Source organism: Corvus hawaiiensis, chromosome 2 (assembly GCF_020740725.1).
Source record: "Corvus hawaiiensis isolate bCorHaw1 chromosome 2, bCorHaw1.pri.cur, whole genome shotgun sequence".
NCBI lineage: Eukaryota > Metazoa > Chordata > Aves > Passeriformes > Corvidae > Corvus > Corvus hawaiiensis.
Genome location: NC_063214.1, coordinates 49,902,503 through 49,921,919, shown reverse-complemented (window position 1 = coordinate 49,921,919; position 19,417 = coordinate 49,902,503). Strand labels below are relative to the sequence as shown.

The window sequence follows — 19,417 nt, the reverse complement described above, 5'->3', positions numbered from 1 at the left end:
GACCAGCATCTCCTCTGATGTCTCACTTTGCTCTCATCCCTCACAGGTGGTTTGGGTAAATATGTGCAGGGACATAATACATTAATGACACTCACAGCTGTAAGCCCAACAAATGAGGGGAACCTGGACAGCTTCTGCTGCTGCTTCAAATTAAAGTTTGAGACTGAATTAGAAGCAGTTTGAGAGATGTGAGCCATTCCCCTGTGCCTGGGAGCTCTGCAATCTCTCTGTAAGAGGGCTAAAGAGGAATCAGTGCACAGGTTTGGAAATTGTTCCCTGATAGGTCTGTTCTTTAACATCAGTGCCAGCTGTAGATGATATAAAACATTGCCATACCTCTCCAGAGACCTCTCTTCATGGACAAAAGTCACCAGTCTTTGGCACCCCTAAGACCATAGAAGTTACTATTCAGCCAGGTCAGAGGCAGGTTTTCAACACCCTCCTGCCACATGCATCATTCTTTGGCCTTTGTATAAACCCACTTTCTCCTCAGGGCTATGACTGATGTAAAGCAGCTTGACCTAAGGGCTTCACTGCTGGTTTTACAGGTGGCACTAGTGGTCTGTTCAAGCAGCTCCCAGTACATGGGATGCCCATTGCAAGGCAGCTGCCAGTAGCCAGCCAAGGACCATAGCCAGATTCAGTCTAAATTTTTTTCTCTCATCTGGTGACAGATCACCTGTAATGCAAATCACAAATGTCACCTGAGACAGCACACTTATTTCTACAACAGGTCTTAATTCTCCTGAACACTGCAGAAACCCTCCACAAGACATGTAGGAGACGAGGAAAATATCATTTGGGCAAAGGCCAAATCTACTTGCCCTGGGTCAAAAAAGGTGATGATACTGTCATGCAAAAATGCATGTCCCCATTTAACCTGCCCCACCAGAGACCCAGGGAATAGTGGTATCCACTGTTTGACTTGTCAGCCATGACTTCAGTTTCTCATTTCCACAAACGAAGTAGTTTTTTCTGAGAACCTATGTTCACCCAGCTTGTAAGCCATTGAAGAGCAACTGCATTAGATGTAAAGGCTGCAAAAACTCAGGTATTAGGACCCTGTTGTATGACAAAAGTAGCTTTGCCAGCATTAGGAATCTGGCTGGGGGTGACCTGTGGGCATAGGAGCTTCCATCCCAGACAACCTGAGGGAGGTGACTCAGTAGCTCCTGGCATAACTGTGCCTTGTGTAAGAGCGAGGAGTGGTAGCCCTTAGGCTGGCACCTACACAACTCTAGTTTGTCCTATATCCTACATACTTTCTTTATCCACACAACTGCCTGCTGGTGGTCTGGTCTCTTTTAAAGTTTTGATGCATTTCAAGTGCATTTTTGAGAATTTCACACAGAATTCATTAATGCCATGTTAATGAAGCACAGTGCTGCCGTGCCGTGCTGCCGTGCCATGCTGCCCTGCCATGCTGCCAGCACCAGCTCTGCTCCTGCTGCTGTTTCTGAGCTGGGCAGGACTAGCACACATGCCACCGTGTCTCCTACTTGTCAAAGGCAGAAAAACATCCTTTCGTATAAAACTATTTTGACTTGTAGCTGATTTGCTAAACACGTTTAAGCACTGAACACTTATTAGTAAGTGTCCCTGCAGAGTGCGGTGGGCACCCACAGCCCTGGAGGAAGTGTCAGGGAATGGTTTTGGCAGCGTTTCCCTCCTCCCCTGCAGCCAGGAGCCGGACCCTGGGAGCTGACTCTGGGCAGCTGGCACGGCAGGAGGGATGGCAGACGCGGGCAGACCGACTCTGCTCAAGCTGCCGTCTCCTGCCTTGCTAAGCCGGTCACTGCCTGAAGGATGCTCCTCCCGAGGGCCTGGCCGTGCCGCTGCCTTCTCCTAGTGCTGCCAGAGCCCTGCAACCCTGCGCCCGTTCCCGCACATCTCCAAGGGGTGTGGGCAGAGAAGAAATCTTCGGAGGCTGGGGGAGGAGTTCAAAGGCTTGTCGGGCAGGGGCTGCAGAGAGAGGTGTGATGGGGAATTAATAATGGATTTTGCAACGGGGAAAAAGAGTTTCTGAATCTGGAAAAAAAAAAAAATGCTCATCTAGTTAAATCCTTCTTAGTTTGGGGCTCTTCTGCTGCTTGTAGCTAAATTCCCGCTCCTGCAGTTTGTGTACAGGTAGCAGTCCCGTGCAGTGTGTTTTGTGTTTAGGTTCAGTATTGAACATGGGGCCGGGAAGAGACTGAGTCTTTCAAGTTGGATCTTCCCACTTGTTCTTTTAATTACGAGAGCTCTTGCCGTTGTCTTCCAGCAGCAGCTGAGGAAGAGTCTGGAATGAGTCATGACACTCTCCAGTTGTTCCTTGAGATGTCCAGCCTGGAGTGGATGGGATGATTTGCCACGATCCTGCCTGGCTGTTTGTGCTTTGCAAGCCATGCAGAGGAATAGGCAGCCCCGGTGCACAGAGGAGCTGGGGGCAGCTCCCATCTCATGCTGGCCCCCCTGACAAGAGCACCTCATGAGTGGGAAAGGCTTTTCTGGGGTAGTTTGCAAGGGTGGCTGAGTGATGGGCTCCGACGTGATGATAGCTCTGCCTGGTTGCTCTGCAGAGCTGTGGCTTCTCCCCAACTTGCTGGAGGGAAACTGCCCTGCCAAGCCACAGGCAGCCTTTTGTATTGCCAAGGGTGCAATGCAGGAGCAGGAGAGAGGAGGATGCAACTACTGAGTGGAGGAAATACAACTATTTACCTCTCCACTGCTAGTCAGTCTGCCTAAGTGCTATGTCTGTCCAAGAAGAGTCTGCTTGAATCAGTGGGTTAGGCTTAGAAATCAATTGTAATGCAAATCCAGAAGAATGCAGCTCTCTGGTGGTACCCCAGGCACTGCCAGCCCCTTCTTGGCTAACAGGAGCATGGATTTTACTTAATATCCATGCTGGGCCAAATTCTTCTCTCAGCTTAGGTCATTCTTGTCCAATTATTCCTCAGACGGCTTACTTTTTTCCCCCTGTAATCTCAACAGTCTTCCAAGAAGTGCTGAGCTTGTCTGGGATTTTTCTTTTGCCCCTCAGGTCCTGGGTTATCTGGTTTTAGAGCTGTGGAGTGCTGCAGTGATCCTGCTGCAGTGAGCCTGCTGCAGACAGACTGCCCTTTGCTGTGCTCATGGGCTGTAAACTTGCCTGAAAAACAAAAAAATGGAGAAATGAGGCTAGTCTGGCCATTATCTGTTGATTTCCATTATAAAGGAGCACCATAGACCATGCGGTCTTTCAGTGATGTAACCTAGTCCTGTACCCACAGGCAGAATTTGGCCCTCTGTGTCCTGGCACAGGAAGTGCAGAAAAGCTGTGGAAGTAGTTCCATCAGGGTAAGTGCATTACCTTCATGTTTTGAAACATAATTCTCTCATAATTCTCAGTTAAAATGCATGAACAGAGATTTTACACTAAAATCTATGATTTCCTCTGAATTCTCTTCTTTTGTGCCTTCTGCACTTGAGCTTTTGTTAGTCAGTTGATACACAGCATTTACAGCCTATCTTTTGTGCAGTGGCCTTTCAGCTGTCATGCTCTGATCACATTCAGCCTAGATGTATAGAGCATTTATTGTTTGCTTTGGGAGTTTTTTAATGAACGTTTCATTTAATATTCAGCTTTACTTGCCATTTGTCAGCAAGACCAGCATCCTGTTGAATTTCTCTCTGTGCAACCTCAGTTCATCAACTGTGGCTCCATGTCTTGTTTCAACAATAGCTGCAAATAGGCCATAGGATCGTTTATGTCAGTCATGTATAAAAGTGAAGACAACAGAGGTCTAAATTCAGACCATAATGGAAATTATCTTCTTTTTTCTTTCCTTCTCTTCTCAGGCTCTGACCCACTTTTCCCCCTATATCTCATCTCTTGTAAATGTCTTGAGCTCCATCTAAGGGTGTCCTGTCAAGGGGAAACAAGAATTATGTTTGCTTTCTTCCCTTGTTTATGCTGCATGGAGCAGGCCTAAGAGGTTTCTTCCTCTTTATCCAATAATATCCCCTTGCTTTCTTTTTATAGTAACTCCAGGGCTTGTCTAATAGATTCGCTGGCTAACTGGCATAATACAGATACATATGAAATCTGCTTTGCTGAGAGGAGTAACAGTTTTTCATTAAGACTGTTAATGTCCTTTGGGGACTTTTATTCTGTTTCATTGAAATGCCTACAAATATGTAGGAAAAAATATACTCATGTTAAACGGTTGGATAATTCTGCCATCTTAGCTAAGAGATGGGCAAGCACTATATGAGACATCCTGCAAATTCTTCAGCAAAAATAGTGAATGCCAAAGTTGGCATTTTACATATATTTTTCCTTTAGAGCTATAAGAAGCAGTCCCAATCCTCTTATGCCTTGTTTTTATATAGAAATAAAAGCACAAGCAAGAGCACAAGCCAATTTTTTATGTTGTTTTCCTTGGTAGGTCACTACTAACAGAGCATTTTTTAAATTCCCAGCAAGTGCTACTGAATCCTGACCTGATTTGGAATCTTTCCAAAGCACACAAATAAAACCAGGTTGACAAAGCTGATTTCAGAGACTGGTTTGCCTTTGGTTATCTCAGCTGGGATTGCCACAGGGGCAGGAGAAGCACCAGCAAACTGATCAGCCACCAGCATTGCTTTCAAGAATACTTCAGTACTCTGGAACAGCAGCATCAAATCCTATAAACTTCCTGAGATTGCTGATGTGTTGGCCATGGCATTAGCAATTGCTTTACATGAGCAGTGACCTCCAGAAACACCTTTTCTCCTTTTGTTTCCCTCTTAGCATTTCCTTGAGTTTCCTCTTTCCAACACCTATGTGCGCCTTTAGTGCCCACAGCACTGACTTTCCCTAGTGTTTGTTTCCTCTTCTGCACGTTTCTGCCTGTTATTTCAAGGGGACTCGATGCTCTTTTGAAAGCCCTTGGAACTGGCTTCCTTTTTGCCACAGACACTGCAAATTTGCCATATTTCCCCCATAGTAGGGCCCCAGACTCACTTGTCAGTCATTCTTGCAGGATCGATTACTCCAGGAGAGAAGGTGTGAATGGGCAAATAAACTGACACTGAGAACAGTCATAGGCATCCTGGCTGTAAACTCCCTTGACATTTCTATAACTTTTTTTTTTTCAGAGTTTGTCATTTAAACATGAAGCAAGCTGTATTCAGATAGGAAGTGAGGAATGATGGGGAAGGAGGAAAAAGGATGGATGATCAAGGCACAGATCATTACAGTGATTAATTTAACACCATGGGCTTGTGTGGATGTCTTCCAGGATTTTGTTGCACCACAGAAAGTGATCTCAAGTAGTTTTGGGATGCATATTAAGTTTTATTGCACTTGCTAACCTTCATCTCTAAACCCAGAGTTTTTGTATTTTTTAAAATCATGGATCTCACTAAAATATCAATATTCTATGACCTGCTCTCTTTGTATTTCTGTATACTCTTCCTGTATTTCACTCCTGGGTTCATCCTCAAAAGTGAATGCTGCCAGTGTTGCTGTTGCCTCCCCTCTGCAAATCATCCATTACACAAAGGCTCTACAAGAGAGAGAATTCGAGAAAAGAGATTTCCTCCCTGGAGGACCAGAATTTTATCCTCATCACAGAGCTTTTACTACTCTGTAATACACAGCAATCATCTAATATCTCTCTTCTTTATCCATAAAATGAAAGCATTAACATCCCCATCTGTCAAAGATTACATGTAAACATTCATCCCTCTCAGAGTGTCATGGAGATCCACATTCCCTTTTGTATAAGCACTGCTGCCTCTTCTTTCCTAACTCCTGATCCCGGGCAGCAGCCTTGAAGAACATTTCAAAAGATATTCACACTTCAGTGATTCATCCTCACATGATGGTAAATACATACGTGAGAATATACTTGCAGAGGGGTTTCCACAAGTCATCATGTACTCAGCATCTGAATAATATTTTAGAGCCATGAAAGGGAAGCTGATTTTAAAGAACCACAATAATTTCAAACTCAGGGGCTGTATCCCAGCAAACAGGTCACATGCCTGCAGTCCTATGCTGTTTTCCCCAGACATTTTGGAATGTCTCAGCTCAAAATCTTGCTTGGTGTGTTTTCCATGATGGTTGTCAGTGGTCTATTAATTCTAGCAGCTCCAGGGAAAATTCTGTGTCTTCCTGCAGCTACACAGCATGTGATTTGTTTTCATCTACATAATCCATCTGTCCCCCAATCTGAGAGCCCTAGGTGCCAGGGAGCATGGGCTCAGGGAGCTGCTCTGTAAGGCACAGACAATAACCTTGCATAATTTCTGGCTTTTTTTCTTAGCATCTGATTTAATTAATGTGATTCTGTGTATGAGTCATGTAATGGGTGTCTCTTTAATGTACATCTTCTCGGCCATGGCGCCTGTTTCTGAGACGCGATGGATATCAGTAAATGGAATTACAGGTGCTTGGTTCATCCCAGAATCTCATCTGAAGTAGTGTGATAATTCCTTGCTGTGGCCAGAAACCACATGAAGTGCCTCTTTGCCTCTGAACATGGGTGCCAATCCTCCAAGTTTCTCCATCCTGAGGACTTCAGCAACAGCTAAACAAGAGGCAACCATCAGCTCAGACAGGGAGACCTCCAAGGGAAACTGTCCTGCTTGTTGGGATGCTGTGGGGAGGGGTCCAAGCACACCAGCGCTAACAGAGCCTTCCTGGATCCAGCCCTCTGTTACCTGTCACAGGAGCACTGGCAGCTTCCAGCAGATCTGCTCTGGTTCATAGGTCTGACTCTTCACTCAGATTTCCCCATCAGACCTCAAATACTGGAAAAAACTATCTTTGTGGTGTGGCCTTTTTAGTGTACACTTTGTCATATTTTTCTCCCAAATAATCTTGATTCACTTAAATGTACAAAGATCTGTGGTATCTGATCCAAATGGACTAGAGGACCTGACATGCCCCATCACCACCACAGCAACATATGGCTCTGGGTTAATTGTGGCAGGCATTTAATCAGATACTTACAGTGTATGTGTCCATGGATCTGTTTGCACAGTGGAAACTCTCCCCATGCTCCTCAGAGCCTGATGCTGCTGGATTTTTTTTTTAATCTAAACATTTTCTATTTTTGGGTGTTTACATTCATGTGGGAACAGCTATAGGGGCACATAAGGCTGAGGACTAGTAGCAAAACCTGGAAGTGTCCAGCATGTTGGATATTAGGAAAATATGCAGAGTTGTCCAGCAAAATTATGCCTGTTGGACAATGTTAAGGCTTTCCCTGCTAATATGTAACCCACAGGGGTACTCTGTAAAAAGCAATCCAGACAAAAAGAAAGAGGATGTGTTCACTTTTAAGTTGACTGAAACCATTTTTGCTTCCCTTTACAGTTTTTTTGCAGTTGCTGCTGCTTTAAAACTCTTTCTTTCAACAAGGACAAACCATGTTTCTTTCCCAAAAATTGTTTGTCTCCACCACAGTGTGTTTCCACCATACCTAGAATTTCACTTTCATGTTTTGAGAGGATGGGAAGGACCCCAAGGCCAAGCTCTGCAGCAAATTAAATACTAACATCTCGCCTCTTTTCTCCCAGACTTTCCTCAAGTGTGCACAATGCTCCCTCACTGAAAGAGTTTTGAAGTCTTTGCTCTGGAGACACTCTGGAATGGTTCTGGATGTCAAAATGACTGTTTTGTGTTGAAAATTTCATTGCAGCTCACTCTCCTGCCAGGGAAGGCACTGCTGGTTGGTTCCCAGGTTTGCATGTCACTGAGGTCTGTGCTAACCTTGTCTCTCCACTACTTCAGTACTGGAGGGAAATGGATGCAAGAGGAGACCAAAAGAACTAGCACAGGAGATAAATACCAGGCAATAATAGTTTGCAAGTGAAAAAGGCCTCTGAGGGATCACACCAAAATGGGAGTAGATCTGCATGAAGTAAGTAACAAATAGGAAACACACCTTGCTATTAAGAATAATGAAAAGCAGGTGAAATTTCATCTGTGTGTATGGGTTCTTCTCCTGATGCCTATCTCTCCTGGGAAAAATCAGCCCTTGAAGACATGTGCCCTGGAGAATCCCCAGCTCACAGTTTCCTAGCTACAACACCCAGCAAGGGATTTGGTTTGTAATCAAGCCTGTAGCTTGCAAGGCTTTATTATCCATAAATCTTTGAATTTTTCTTGGTGAGAGGAAAATGCATCTCAGGCCCCTCCAGAATCTCCCTCATGATGCTTCAGTCATGCACATGAAGTCACATGGGTCCATGTCCTGAGCAGGTCACTAGGACATCAAGATGTCAATCTGCTAATGGACTGATTATCTCATGTTCTCATGCTCATAAGCAACACAGCATCTTATGCACAGCAGCAGGGCCACCTCCCTTCCTCACTTCCCGTGTCCACCAGCTTGCAACACACCAGCATATCAGCTAACTGGGCTGATTTTGGGGTAATTGTTCTGTCTGGTTGGGGAGAGGGTGCACTCCTGACAGCAGGAGAATTTGAGGAGCAAAGAGACAATTTTGTGGGTCACAAAATCACTGCAAGAGAGAAGACTGGCCTATTTCCAGAGGTGAAGAGGAAAAGTTATTTTGAAAGGACAGGCTGGAGTCAGAAGAAGTGTTTGCAGCTCAGTGTCCTCTTCAATGTATTGTGTAGGTTTAGGGTATATCTGCACAGCTCCATGACAGACGGTTCACATCACACATATGGGACTCTAATTCCAGACGCATCTCCAGAGTAAGCCAACAGGTTCCCTCCAAGGTGAAATGCACCCCAAGGGTTGGCTGGACTCATCCATTTCCCTTGGAAGACCTGCCCCTGGGCAGTATCACCTCGTGGTGGCAAACCTAGCAGAGCCCTGTAGCATGCATCAGGATCTTGTTTTCCCCTCGTGGAGGGCAGAACACCCCCAAGTCTCCCCTTCCCACTTCTCCCATGGTTCCAGGTCACAAGTCACCTCTGCTCTGCTCTAGCCTTTCCTTGGAGGAATGCCAAGGGAGTCCTGAAGGGCACAGCATTGGCAGGAGGAGATGAGTGGGACCTGGCTGCATCCCCTACCCATTCCCACTGCGGTACATTTCAGCACTAGAAGGGAAAGGAGTGGAACCCCCAGGCCCTGGGCAGGGAAGGGGATAGAAGAGAACACAGGACTGCTGTAGCAGTAGCTCTCAACTAATAATACTTCTGGGTTTAGACATTTTATATGCTTTGGATTGCGACATTTATCACAGTGTTGTTACAAACCCCATCACCAAGGCCAAAAGCATTGCAGCAGCTTGAGATCACTGTGTGTGTTACTCTTGCTTTTTTTCATTTTTAGGATGGTTGTGCTATTGTCTTTAGGTCAACCTGCCCAAATTCAAGTTTCACTGCTGCACCACATGCCTGCTGGACTTCAGCCAATGCCACGAGACATGACCAGTGCCTGTCTTTGTGCTTTGATTTTAGGAACTCTCTTTACCAGAGGGAAAACAAATGCTTTCCATCCAGACTAATCAGGGAAGAAGTTTCACCCAGGGGATGCATCTGTTTAAAGATAGTTTAAATGTAATCAAATTGGTCAAGTTTGAGGACCAGCAGAGCTCTGCCATGAGGGACAAAGCAAAGGGACTGAATAAAAATAATAAAATCTGTGCTCACACGAGATTCTGGGGACTGTATTGTGCACTTTGCCATGAACTGAAATACCCGGAGGATAAAACAGCAGCTGAGATTAAAACAAAGCTGGCATCAGTCCAAGGTGCCAGTAAATCACGTGGGATTATTACTTCACTAGAGATTTTACTGGTGTGCAAAGAAAAGAAAGTAGAAACCGATTTCTGCTAAACGATGGAGTTAAGAGGAATCTCCAGCAAAACTAAGCCTTCATCCTGCAAAATCTCTACACAGTTCTTAACTGTGAAATTAACAATGTATGAAGCTCTAAATCCACTGTTTCCAAACAGGATTGGGGGCTGACAAGGGCTGCACCATTCCATAAGGGATTATTTTTCTCCATGAGGTTTGTAAAACGACATACAAAGGACAGGAAATAATCAAATGTGAATAGACTTCTTATCTACAAAATTTCCTTTTGTGTTTATACAGACGTTGAATGTGAACACAAAGGAGAGCAAGCATTTGGCCTGTTAGAGGAGAAAGGCAGAAGAGGCGAGGAGTAAGGAACACATGGTAAAAAAATAGGATATAAAAGAGAGCCTTAAAAACACAGTGGAGCAGAAGTGTCAGAACAGTCCTTAAAATAACCTGGCTGATGGGTGTGATGAATGATGCAGAACCAGTGCTTGCTGTAGTCAGGTGTCCAGATGAAGCATCCTCCTCTAACCACATTCCCCGGGAGGCTTCAGTCTCGACCACTTGCCAGAAACCAGCCACAGCTTGTAGCTGGTACCATAAGACAACAGATGTTTAACAACATCCTCTGAGAAATAAATTTGTGCAAAACACTGGTAAACATGTACTGATACCCAACAGCATCAAAGCAGTGAGAAGACTGGGTTTTGTCATGGAGAACAGGACTGAAGAGCAATTAGAAGTGGAGAAGTACTGTCTCTCTCTGACTGGAGTCTGCTGGATGTCTGATGTACTGCCCTGTCTCATTTCCGAGGCTGGTACAGCTTTATTGACAATATATCTGAAGTAATTACTTTTAAAATGAAAACTAAACCATCTTCCCTTATATTCAAGGGAAACATTACATTTTAGATGTTATTTTGTAAATCAGTTGCTCTGTATAGATTTTTGGTCACAGCTATGGTGGAATGTGCCTTGGGCTTTGCTTTGCTAAGAAGCACAGATTAATCCCCCGCCACTCTTTCTTCCAAGGCTCCAGCACAAATGGTTCAAAGGAAAGTATTAGTGCAGACTGCGTTGAACTGTGCGTTTACTGAGCTTGCTGCAAGGCAGGCATATACAAAGTGGCTGCAAGTCAAGCATTGCTTGAGGAGAGGAATGAATATTCTGGGGTGAGAGTAATCTGGCCACAGCCTCTGGCCCAGATTTTTGCTGAATTCATCGCCTGACATCTTCTTAGAGCCTAAGTATTAGGAGCCCAAATATCTGAGTAGGATATGGGAAGTGGATACTGTGAAAGCCTCCATCTGCGTCACTGCATTATCTCATTGTGACAGACACTTCAAGGTAATGCCACTCATATGAAATTCACACCAACTATTCCTATCTCAAGGTTTCATATCATCTCTTACGATGGTATCTGAGCCCTCTACACAGTCAATACTACTTGGAAACTCTAGTACATAGGTGTAGTTAGACCAGGGATTTTTCCTCTTCTTGTGGTATGAGGGCTTCAGTTTTTCAGCTTTTTTTTCTTCTCCTTTAAATCCTTCCCTGTTTGATGAGCTGGTTTTACTGTGTAGTTGAAAAAGCTTTTGAGGGTGGATGATCAGCAACTAGAATTCACAGTTTCTTTTAGAAATGTGACCAAGAAGGTAACTTTAGATGAAAATTATTAACAAAAAGAGTTGTAAAAGAGGACATAAGAGTCTCTCTTTCCTTATAGCTTCATGCTCCTATTGGAGTACATCTAACCAACACGATTCAGAATGAAATTCAAATCCTGCTTTTCCTATCTTGGAGTCTCTGGAGCATACGAGTGTACTTGGTGCAGCCATGGTCCCTTTGTAAGCCAAACCCACGTATTCGTAATCCTATTCTTCTTTTATCACCGATGTAATGACATTTACTGGAAAGCACTGAGCTGGTTTCTTCTAAACCCCTGCAATTTAGCATGCAAGTCGGAAGATGGCAGCAGTAAAGCACGGTTAGGGCCTTTTTTGTCCACAGGCCTTTGTTCCAAACCATGTTCTTGTTCCAAAAAATGGCAGATTTTTTTAAAGGTGTAATTTTTAACAGTGCCATCAAGTATGACAGGCGTCCTTCCAATAGACGAGAATCCATGACTGCCTTTCATCCTGATGGAAACCAGCATCAGGAGCAGAATATACCTTATTATATGTAAGAGCTTTTAAAAAAATCGTGTTGTCCTAATATCATCAGAAAACTAGTGTTTCATCCTATCCATACCCCCCCCATATTTCTGTAAAATTCATATACATATAATTATGCGATAGAGTGAACATTACTGAAATTCAAGGATCTTTCTTTTTTTAAATTAAAAAAACCCCTATTTGTATTGCAAGCATTTCTCCCATTTCTTTAAAGCTCAGGAAAAGCAGAAAGGGTCTGCAGTGGGAATATTCTCTATGTCTTCGGCTGTGAGTCTGTCAGCTTCACCCACAGCTTAGCAGGGTGCCAGCTATCAAAGGATACAGTGATGCCAAGACACAGTGTGTTTGATTGAGGCCATTGTCACAGAAAGAAAAGCGAAGAAATGAGGCACTGTCAGTGAGTCTGTGTCCCCTTCTGCAATAATAACAACTTAATATGGTTACTAGACCGTATTCTCAAGGTTTACTCTCTGACATGACTGTCAATATGCTTGCTGAGCCTTGGCATGACAAGGCCTGCCCTTCTTCAAGTTCTGACCTAACCAGTTGCCTTCTCTTTGCTGTATCCTTGCAAATGTCATTGCATTTCACTCTCACTTCAGAGAGATTTGAAGCAATTCTATCTACTCATTTCTGTCACTTTAAGGGGACGGTTCTGGAAGCACTCCTGTGTGAAGCAAACCAGATGCTGGTTTTGACAGTGTGTGATACTGTCTGTGGTATAAAGCCAGTGCAATATGTCTGTAGATGACAGTGTTTTCCCATCAGCCATGTACCTCACACTCTTCACTGCAGTGAGGATGACTTCCCCTGGGACAACCTTCTGTAACTACTACTGAAGAACCAGGTGCCTTTTTCTAGGCAGAACTCCTCAAATGCTCTGGTTGTGCAGTGCGTCATTGCAGCGTGCCCTTCCCTAAGAAGGATGAATTCTGCACAATTTCTTCTCCCTGGGCTAAGCTATATGCTTTAGTCTGAGAGACAGGATTCACATGTCTTCAGTTAACAGGGTCAGGAGTCCGAGTCATTTCTGGTTTTCACCGGATATAAAATACATATGTAATCGCACAACATGCCAGTGTTGCCTTTATTTTGTAACATTGATACATTCGAACTATATTCATGGCGGTGACATGAAAACAGTTTGGTATAGTCACATAGTATTTTCTATAAGAAGTTATTTATCTTGTGCAGCACATTTATGCTGCTCAGCTGCTACCAGGGAGAGTTTCTTAACTTCCTCAATGAGCCTGAGCAGGCTGACATCAGTCAAAGATCAAATCCCATGTGATTAACTGTGCGATAACCACAGCTAATATGGTCTTACTCTGTATACCTCTAGTAATCCATGTAAGACCTAAGTAATCGAGTCAAAATAATAATTTGTGAGGGGTGTGTCAGTTGGTAGACAGGGAGAAGAATAGCTGTGATTCTTCTGCCTGTCCCAGTCTCAGGGCTCCTAATGATGAGAGTTGCATCTTCCCACAGCACACGGGTGCTTCAGAGGGCAGCTACAAGTCCCTGCTGTGCACTTACTCCTCCTGGGTAACACAAACATGTAACCCGATCCATCACTGAATTACTCCAGAGTTCAGACAATAGGATTCAACTAATTTTACAAAGCTCTGCTTATTACTTGCTCTAATGAAGATGCAATGGATCCTGATGACATAAGATATAAAACTACCAATGGGGTTTGACTAATGTATTGGCCATACAAGAGAAGAAAAAAAGGCTGTTCAAAAGCTGGTACCATCCTATGTCCTGAGAACCAACTGGATTTCCAACTGATTTTTACAGGTACCCTGACCAAGTATTTAAGAAAAAAAAGGTTTGTAATGAAAAAGACAAGTTAGGTTAGAAATGTGGAGACTGTTTTTTACAGAGCTTATTTTACAAACCTAAGTGTTGTATTCTGTTACTATAAATTTTCATAGAACAATAAACATCCAAAGGTAATGAATGGACATATTCCCTTGGAGCTGGGGAGAATGGAGTTTATGAAAACTGAGTAGGCAATTTATGAAATCAGAGTAGACAGCACCACAAATACCATTCAGTCACACATCTTCCTTAGATACACTGGCTCTGCATATGCCTACAGGTAAGATTGAGTGATCTTGCCTGCTTTGCTGTATTTAAAAACAAGATTCGAATCACATTCTCTCAGTAGAGAGAGCTTCTATGTAATGATTGTTGTCAGTAATAACAATTGAACTGATGCTTTTCTTGTATCACTCAGTCAGTGGGGCTAGACAATAAAATAACCTGTCTCCCTTTTAATTTAATTTTGCAATGGGAATCATTGGTACTACTTGGCAAAATCCCTGCACAGAAGGAATATATTTTTGGAAAAAATGAAATAAAATCCCTGCACACTGATGCTATCTTGATAGTGCCTAAAAATCCATCATTGTGCCAACTTTAATTTCTTGATCAAATCAGAATATGTGAACATTATCTATAAAAATATCTGTTAAAACTTTGATAGAAACATATTGAGTATTGCCTGGGAAAACCCTGAGCCACTCATGAGTCTAAGGAAATATATTAATCGACTTTTCCTATGTGTCTAGTCAGAAAGCAGTTTTCTTCACTACAGGTGGTTGTACTTCCACTGAGGTTCAAAATAGAAAATGTTTTGGCTACTTTGTCTGAGGTAGGGCAGATGTTCCCATATATCGAATGGATCCCAGTGCCCTCCAGAGACAGTACTTTATTCAGTACAAGCTGGGGCGTATTACAACAGCTTAAACCACTCTTATTTCTAATTGTCCCTGTGGAACAATCAGAAGTTCAAATTTGTGGACAAATTGGCTTCTCAATACATGCACTCTCAGCCTGTAAGGCCTTGATCCCTCCATCTCCCTGCATCTGCCAGTGCTGCACTTGAGCCAGCCTGTTCCCAGTCTGACTGTGGGGGACAGGATGCAATCAGGAGGCTGCTCTGTTGACATCCCCAATTCCTTCTGTCCCACAGAACATGTGACTGCCCATTCCAGAGATGATGCTATGCATGGCACCTGCAAACCTCTGTGCAACTGTGGGTCCAGTGAGGTGAGGGCTGTCTTTGTGGGATCAGCTCTCAGCCACAAAAATGCTGAACTAGGAAAACCCTCAAATAACTGCTTAGGAAGTCTGGAAATAAAAGCTGAGCTTTTGGTATTCATTTCAGGTTGAGCTACTGACTCTGGAAAAGAAAGGAATTTGAGATCTGTGACAATTAGCAGACAATTATTGTAGACTGTCAGCAGTGTCCCTGTCTCGCTACTCCTGCACAATTTGAGAAAAAGGTCTTTCATACTGAGAGATACTGTTGCAGAAATGTTATTTATTGGCATTGCACACGTGAGAAGAACTTCACCACCCACAGTTAAAGCTGGAGAGCAGTCGATGACATACAGTCAAGGCCTTAAGAAAGTTCCTGTGGCAGGCACTTGATTACAGAGCACAGTGCAGTGATTACAAACCAAGGTACTCCCAGATCAAAAACCTTAGCTGGTACATTTTAAGCTCTATGAATAATTTAAAATATTCTTCTGAGCCAATTTCTACATTCAGTATTTGGAAATAAACCAAATTTCCCCACATATGGCTAGAGCTTCAAAGTGATAAGAATTTGCACATGTAATCCTTACCTAGTTGCTCAGTAGGACATTAGCCACATGCTTACATTAATGGTTAGGCTTCTTCGTAACACAGGGGAGAATACTGTAATTGGTGGCAATGCAGACCCCACTTGCAAGGCCTGGAATATTGCATTTTCCACATTTGCCTCAATTCATTAGTTGGAGCTGTGAAAATAGGATGTGACATCCGCCTGGGTTTGTGTGTGCAAAACAGCAGCTGTGTGAGACGTGATAGGCAATAATTGGCTGCCTGCAGAGCAAGAAAACACCCACATAAATGACGTCTCTCTCTTCTAAAACATTAGGCAAGGAAGCCTTTCAGCAAGGGGCAGGCAGCCTCTCAGGAAACAACTGTCAAATCTGCTTACATCATTGTGTCTCATTAAACTGGGAAATGCAACGCTTCTAATCATTAGTTCAGACAGCACATCATCCCACCATCCATCAGGAAAGTTTTATTGTAATGGATTATTTGTGTCAGTGTTCACCATGGCAGAGTTCTTGGAGACTCCTGTAATGCAACCATTTTTCCTTTTACAGGAAGCAAATGAACTATTTCAAACTAGGAATTCTTAGGAAGAAAATAGAAAACAACACAAAAAGCATCATTACATTGCCAAAAGAATTCACAATGGACCCACACCTTCAACACTGTCGTCTCTTCAAACCACTCTGTCACAACAAGGGTATGGAAGAGTCAAAGAAAAGAAGCAGAAGAGATCAAAGGAATGGCACCTCTATTAGGAATGAATACACCATCCACGTGTCTTCAAAGTAGAAGTGAAACAGCTTTGGGGTGGGGGTGGTCTACAAAGTCTGAGTGACAATAAGAAATTAAGCATGGAGTGTTATTCACCATTCCACATAATTCAGAAATCATACCTATAAAATGAACTTGTTTTGTTCAACACTGTTCAATTCCCAGCAGTCAAAAGGATGCACTTTCCACAGAGTACACAGCCAAACAGTGGAACTCATGCTACAGAGTACTTTGGATGCTGAATGATGAGTTCTCTCCATGAGTCTGTAGCAGATAAAAACTTTGACAGCTGAAATAGCTGTTACTTCAACTTCTTGATGAAGAGCTTCTCTGGGCTGCTGAGACGTGGGAGGTGCAATGTGTGTCCTATTCTTACACTCTTCCTTAAACACTGACTTCTATGAGCTAGTTGAATCTTTAATGAGAGCCAATAGACTTACTAGCATGTTTCAATGGTGTAAATAAATTTTTACTGTTGCTATCCTTATTATAATGGAAATGACAAAACAACACCTTACATCATTAGAATTATTTATTTTTAAAAACATGCTGCTTTCACTAATATAAAAAAAACCTCAAAGGCCTCTTTGCCTGGAACTGAAAAATAATATGGAGCCAGGAACAACTGGTATTACAGCCAAGACCTTGAATCAGTAGTACAGTTATTTTTCTCCATCTTTTCAGATTATTCCTTAATTATTTTTTTTTATTTTAAATTTGTAAGCTGCAATGTTTTCCTTTTTTTGACCTGTAGCCCCCACCTGATACCAATTTTCCTATTAAAAAGGAAAATCAACACAGATTCTAGGAGCATCTAAAATATGTAGTTAAGAAAACATCTCATCATATTTCCAACACCTTTCAGCTGTGATGCCAGGACAAGGCATGACAATGGCTGTGCCTCCTTCAGCTGTCATCCAGAGCCTTCAACCACTGGATCTCATTATGTGCATGTTTTAGGGCAGGGACCTTATACAGCCTACAAGCAATACTGTGGTGTAGTCCCAAGAAAAATAACAGCTGAAAGTTATCTTGAGCTCTCAAAAGCTCTGCTCCTTCTCAGCCACATGTGGTAAATCATAAAATGGAAAAGAAAATAGAAGCAACATAGTCAGCAGTGTGACCTTTACAGCTGCAAACCCATTGGAAGTCAGAAGAAATTGTCTCTTGATACAGGAAATACTGAGCAGACAGAGATCATAGCAGCAGCTGGCTCGCTGGCCAAATCCAGGTTCTGGCACCTGAATGCCACACATGCCTGCTAGGTAACTGATAAGCAGAAGCATTAATTTGCCCTCTGTTTTGGCACTCTTCAAGTTTACAAGAGCAAACCACTGGCTTTTGACAATAGCCAAAATCAGGGGCTTTTTAAAGTCTCAGTATTAAGAAAGGTGGGTGCTTTCCTATTGTTGTGTCCCCACTACTTATTTGCATCAACTAGCATGAAACCTTGTAGTTTAAGCAATCAGCAGTGGTGCAATAATACAGTTAGTGAAAAACAGAAAAACACACTCGTGAAGGATAGAGAATGAGTATAAATGGGATGAGATTTTTATTTTTCTTCATGAATTTGATTCAAGAGCTTTGAGTTAGCTAAGAGTGTGGGTTCTACAAATAGTGTCTACTTGATATGTCTGGTCTATTACTAATAAGCAACACAAAAAGGAAGGTAAGGCTAGAGAACAATTCAAGGAATGAAGGTTCCAGTATTTGTCCCAGTAGAGGCCAGCCATAACATTGGCTGCTGCCTGGGCTGTCCAGTGGTTGGCACCAGCCAGCATCCCACTGCCTGCACTGGAAAAGGTCAGAATGAGCTGCCTGGGACTGTGAGGTGGCTGAGGAACTGAGTCAGGCATCCACATCCCTCTTCATATTGTGTGGCTGTCTTCCCTGGAGGAGAAGAAGGAGGTATGAAAGGAGGATATCATGATGGTTAGGAGCAACCTGCACAATGACTGTGTCTTGAGCATCCCCCAAGACAACAGGAGGAGCAGACGCCATCCCTCCACTGCCAACTCTGTTCTGGCTTCCCATTCTCTGATGGGATAACATGGGATAACATCAGAAACAAGAATAAGATCTGGCCTGAACATGGGTTTCTTCCTTTGCTCCTCTTCACTCATGTGACAGCAGTGCTGGAAGTAGGGACCACTTACCAGTGAGGGAAGGGGTGAAGCTTCTAACAGGAACTGGTGTGAGATGGCATGGGGCTGGGATGCCTGGGAGTGATAGGTGATTCTGTCTCAGGAAGTGAGAAGCATTAGGATTTTGTACTTTTGGAAAATGGAGAAATACAAGAAGAGAAAGGAAATATCAGGGAGTTCTTCTGCTCTAGAACTTTGCGGAGAAAAAAGTCACTTTTTGTGGCGGCCAGTAATCCTACAGAACAAGGGAGAAAGAGAGTCCACTGGTGGGAGTCCCTAGTATCAGAGATCCTCCCCAGGTTAGGGTGACCAGAAAAGCTTCTCCCAGGATGCTCTGTTCTGTTCTGTTAACCCCAGTTCTGCTTCCCTGGTTGGCCCATCGGCCTCTCTGCCCCATTGTTACCTTATACATCCCTGCCCTAGAAAGTTCTCCATTTCAGGTTCCCCCCCCCGCCCTTGCCCCATCACCACACCCCCAGAGCTTCCCCACTGGTTCCCATACCCTAGTCCCACCTTTTTACCACCCCCATGCCCTCAGATCATTGGTCTCTGATGCTCCCTCCACTCCCCTATATAACCCTGGCCCCTCCATTATTCTCTGTCCCTGGAACACTTCATGCTTGTGGCTGCAATACACTACTCCCATGGAACTTTATATGGAGACCCTTCCTGCCTCTTTGCCATCGACCCATTCGAAGGAGCTCTCGATGTGTGTGTGCATGTGTGAGTGTGTGGTGGTCCTGCTGAGCGGCTTCACTTTGAAGACACTTTTAGGAAGGCATGGCACCTCACGCTCCGGCACCACAAAGCCGCAGTAGAGATCGCAACAACTTTTGGCTGTGCAGCTAAGGAACCCTGGACTAACTCTTCGCTCTGCAGGAAATACAGGGAGAGCCTTTCAAACTCTCTATACAGTAACCCAAACAGCAAACATGGACCAAACTCTGAATCTGAAACAAATGGTTTAATTCTGTATG

General features: G+C 43.5%; 1 long non-coding RNA gene across 2 annotated transcripts; it reads left to right on the top strand.

The window, feature by feature from the left end:
* The first annotated feature begins 2,858 nt into the window (after window positions 1-2,858).
* Window positions 2,859-17,098, top strand: LOC125322248. 2 transcript variants are annotated; one of them, XR_007201903.1, is made up of 3 exons: window positions 2,859-3,315; window positions 10,028-10,111; window positions 16,077-17,098. It is a non-coding gene; the product is annotated as an uncharacterized LOC125322248 (long non-coding RNA). The 2 variants fall into 2 exon arrangements; XR_007201902.1 differs by lacking the exon at window positions 2,859-3,315 and having other exon boundaries at window positions 5,654-10,111.
* Window positions 17,099-19,417: the final 2,319 nt, after the last annotated feature.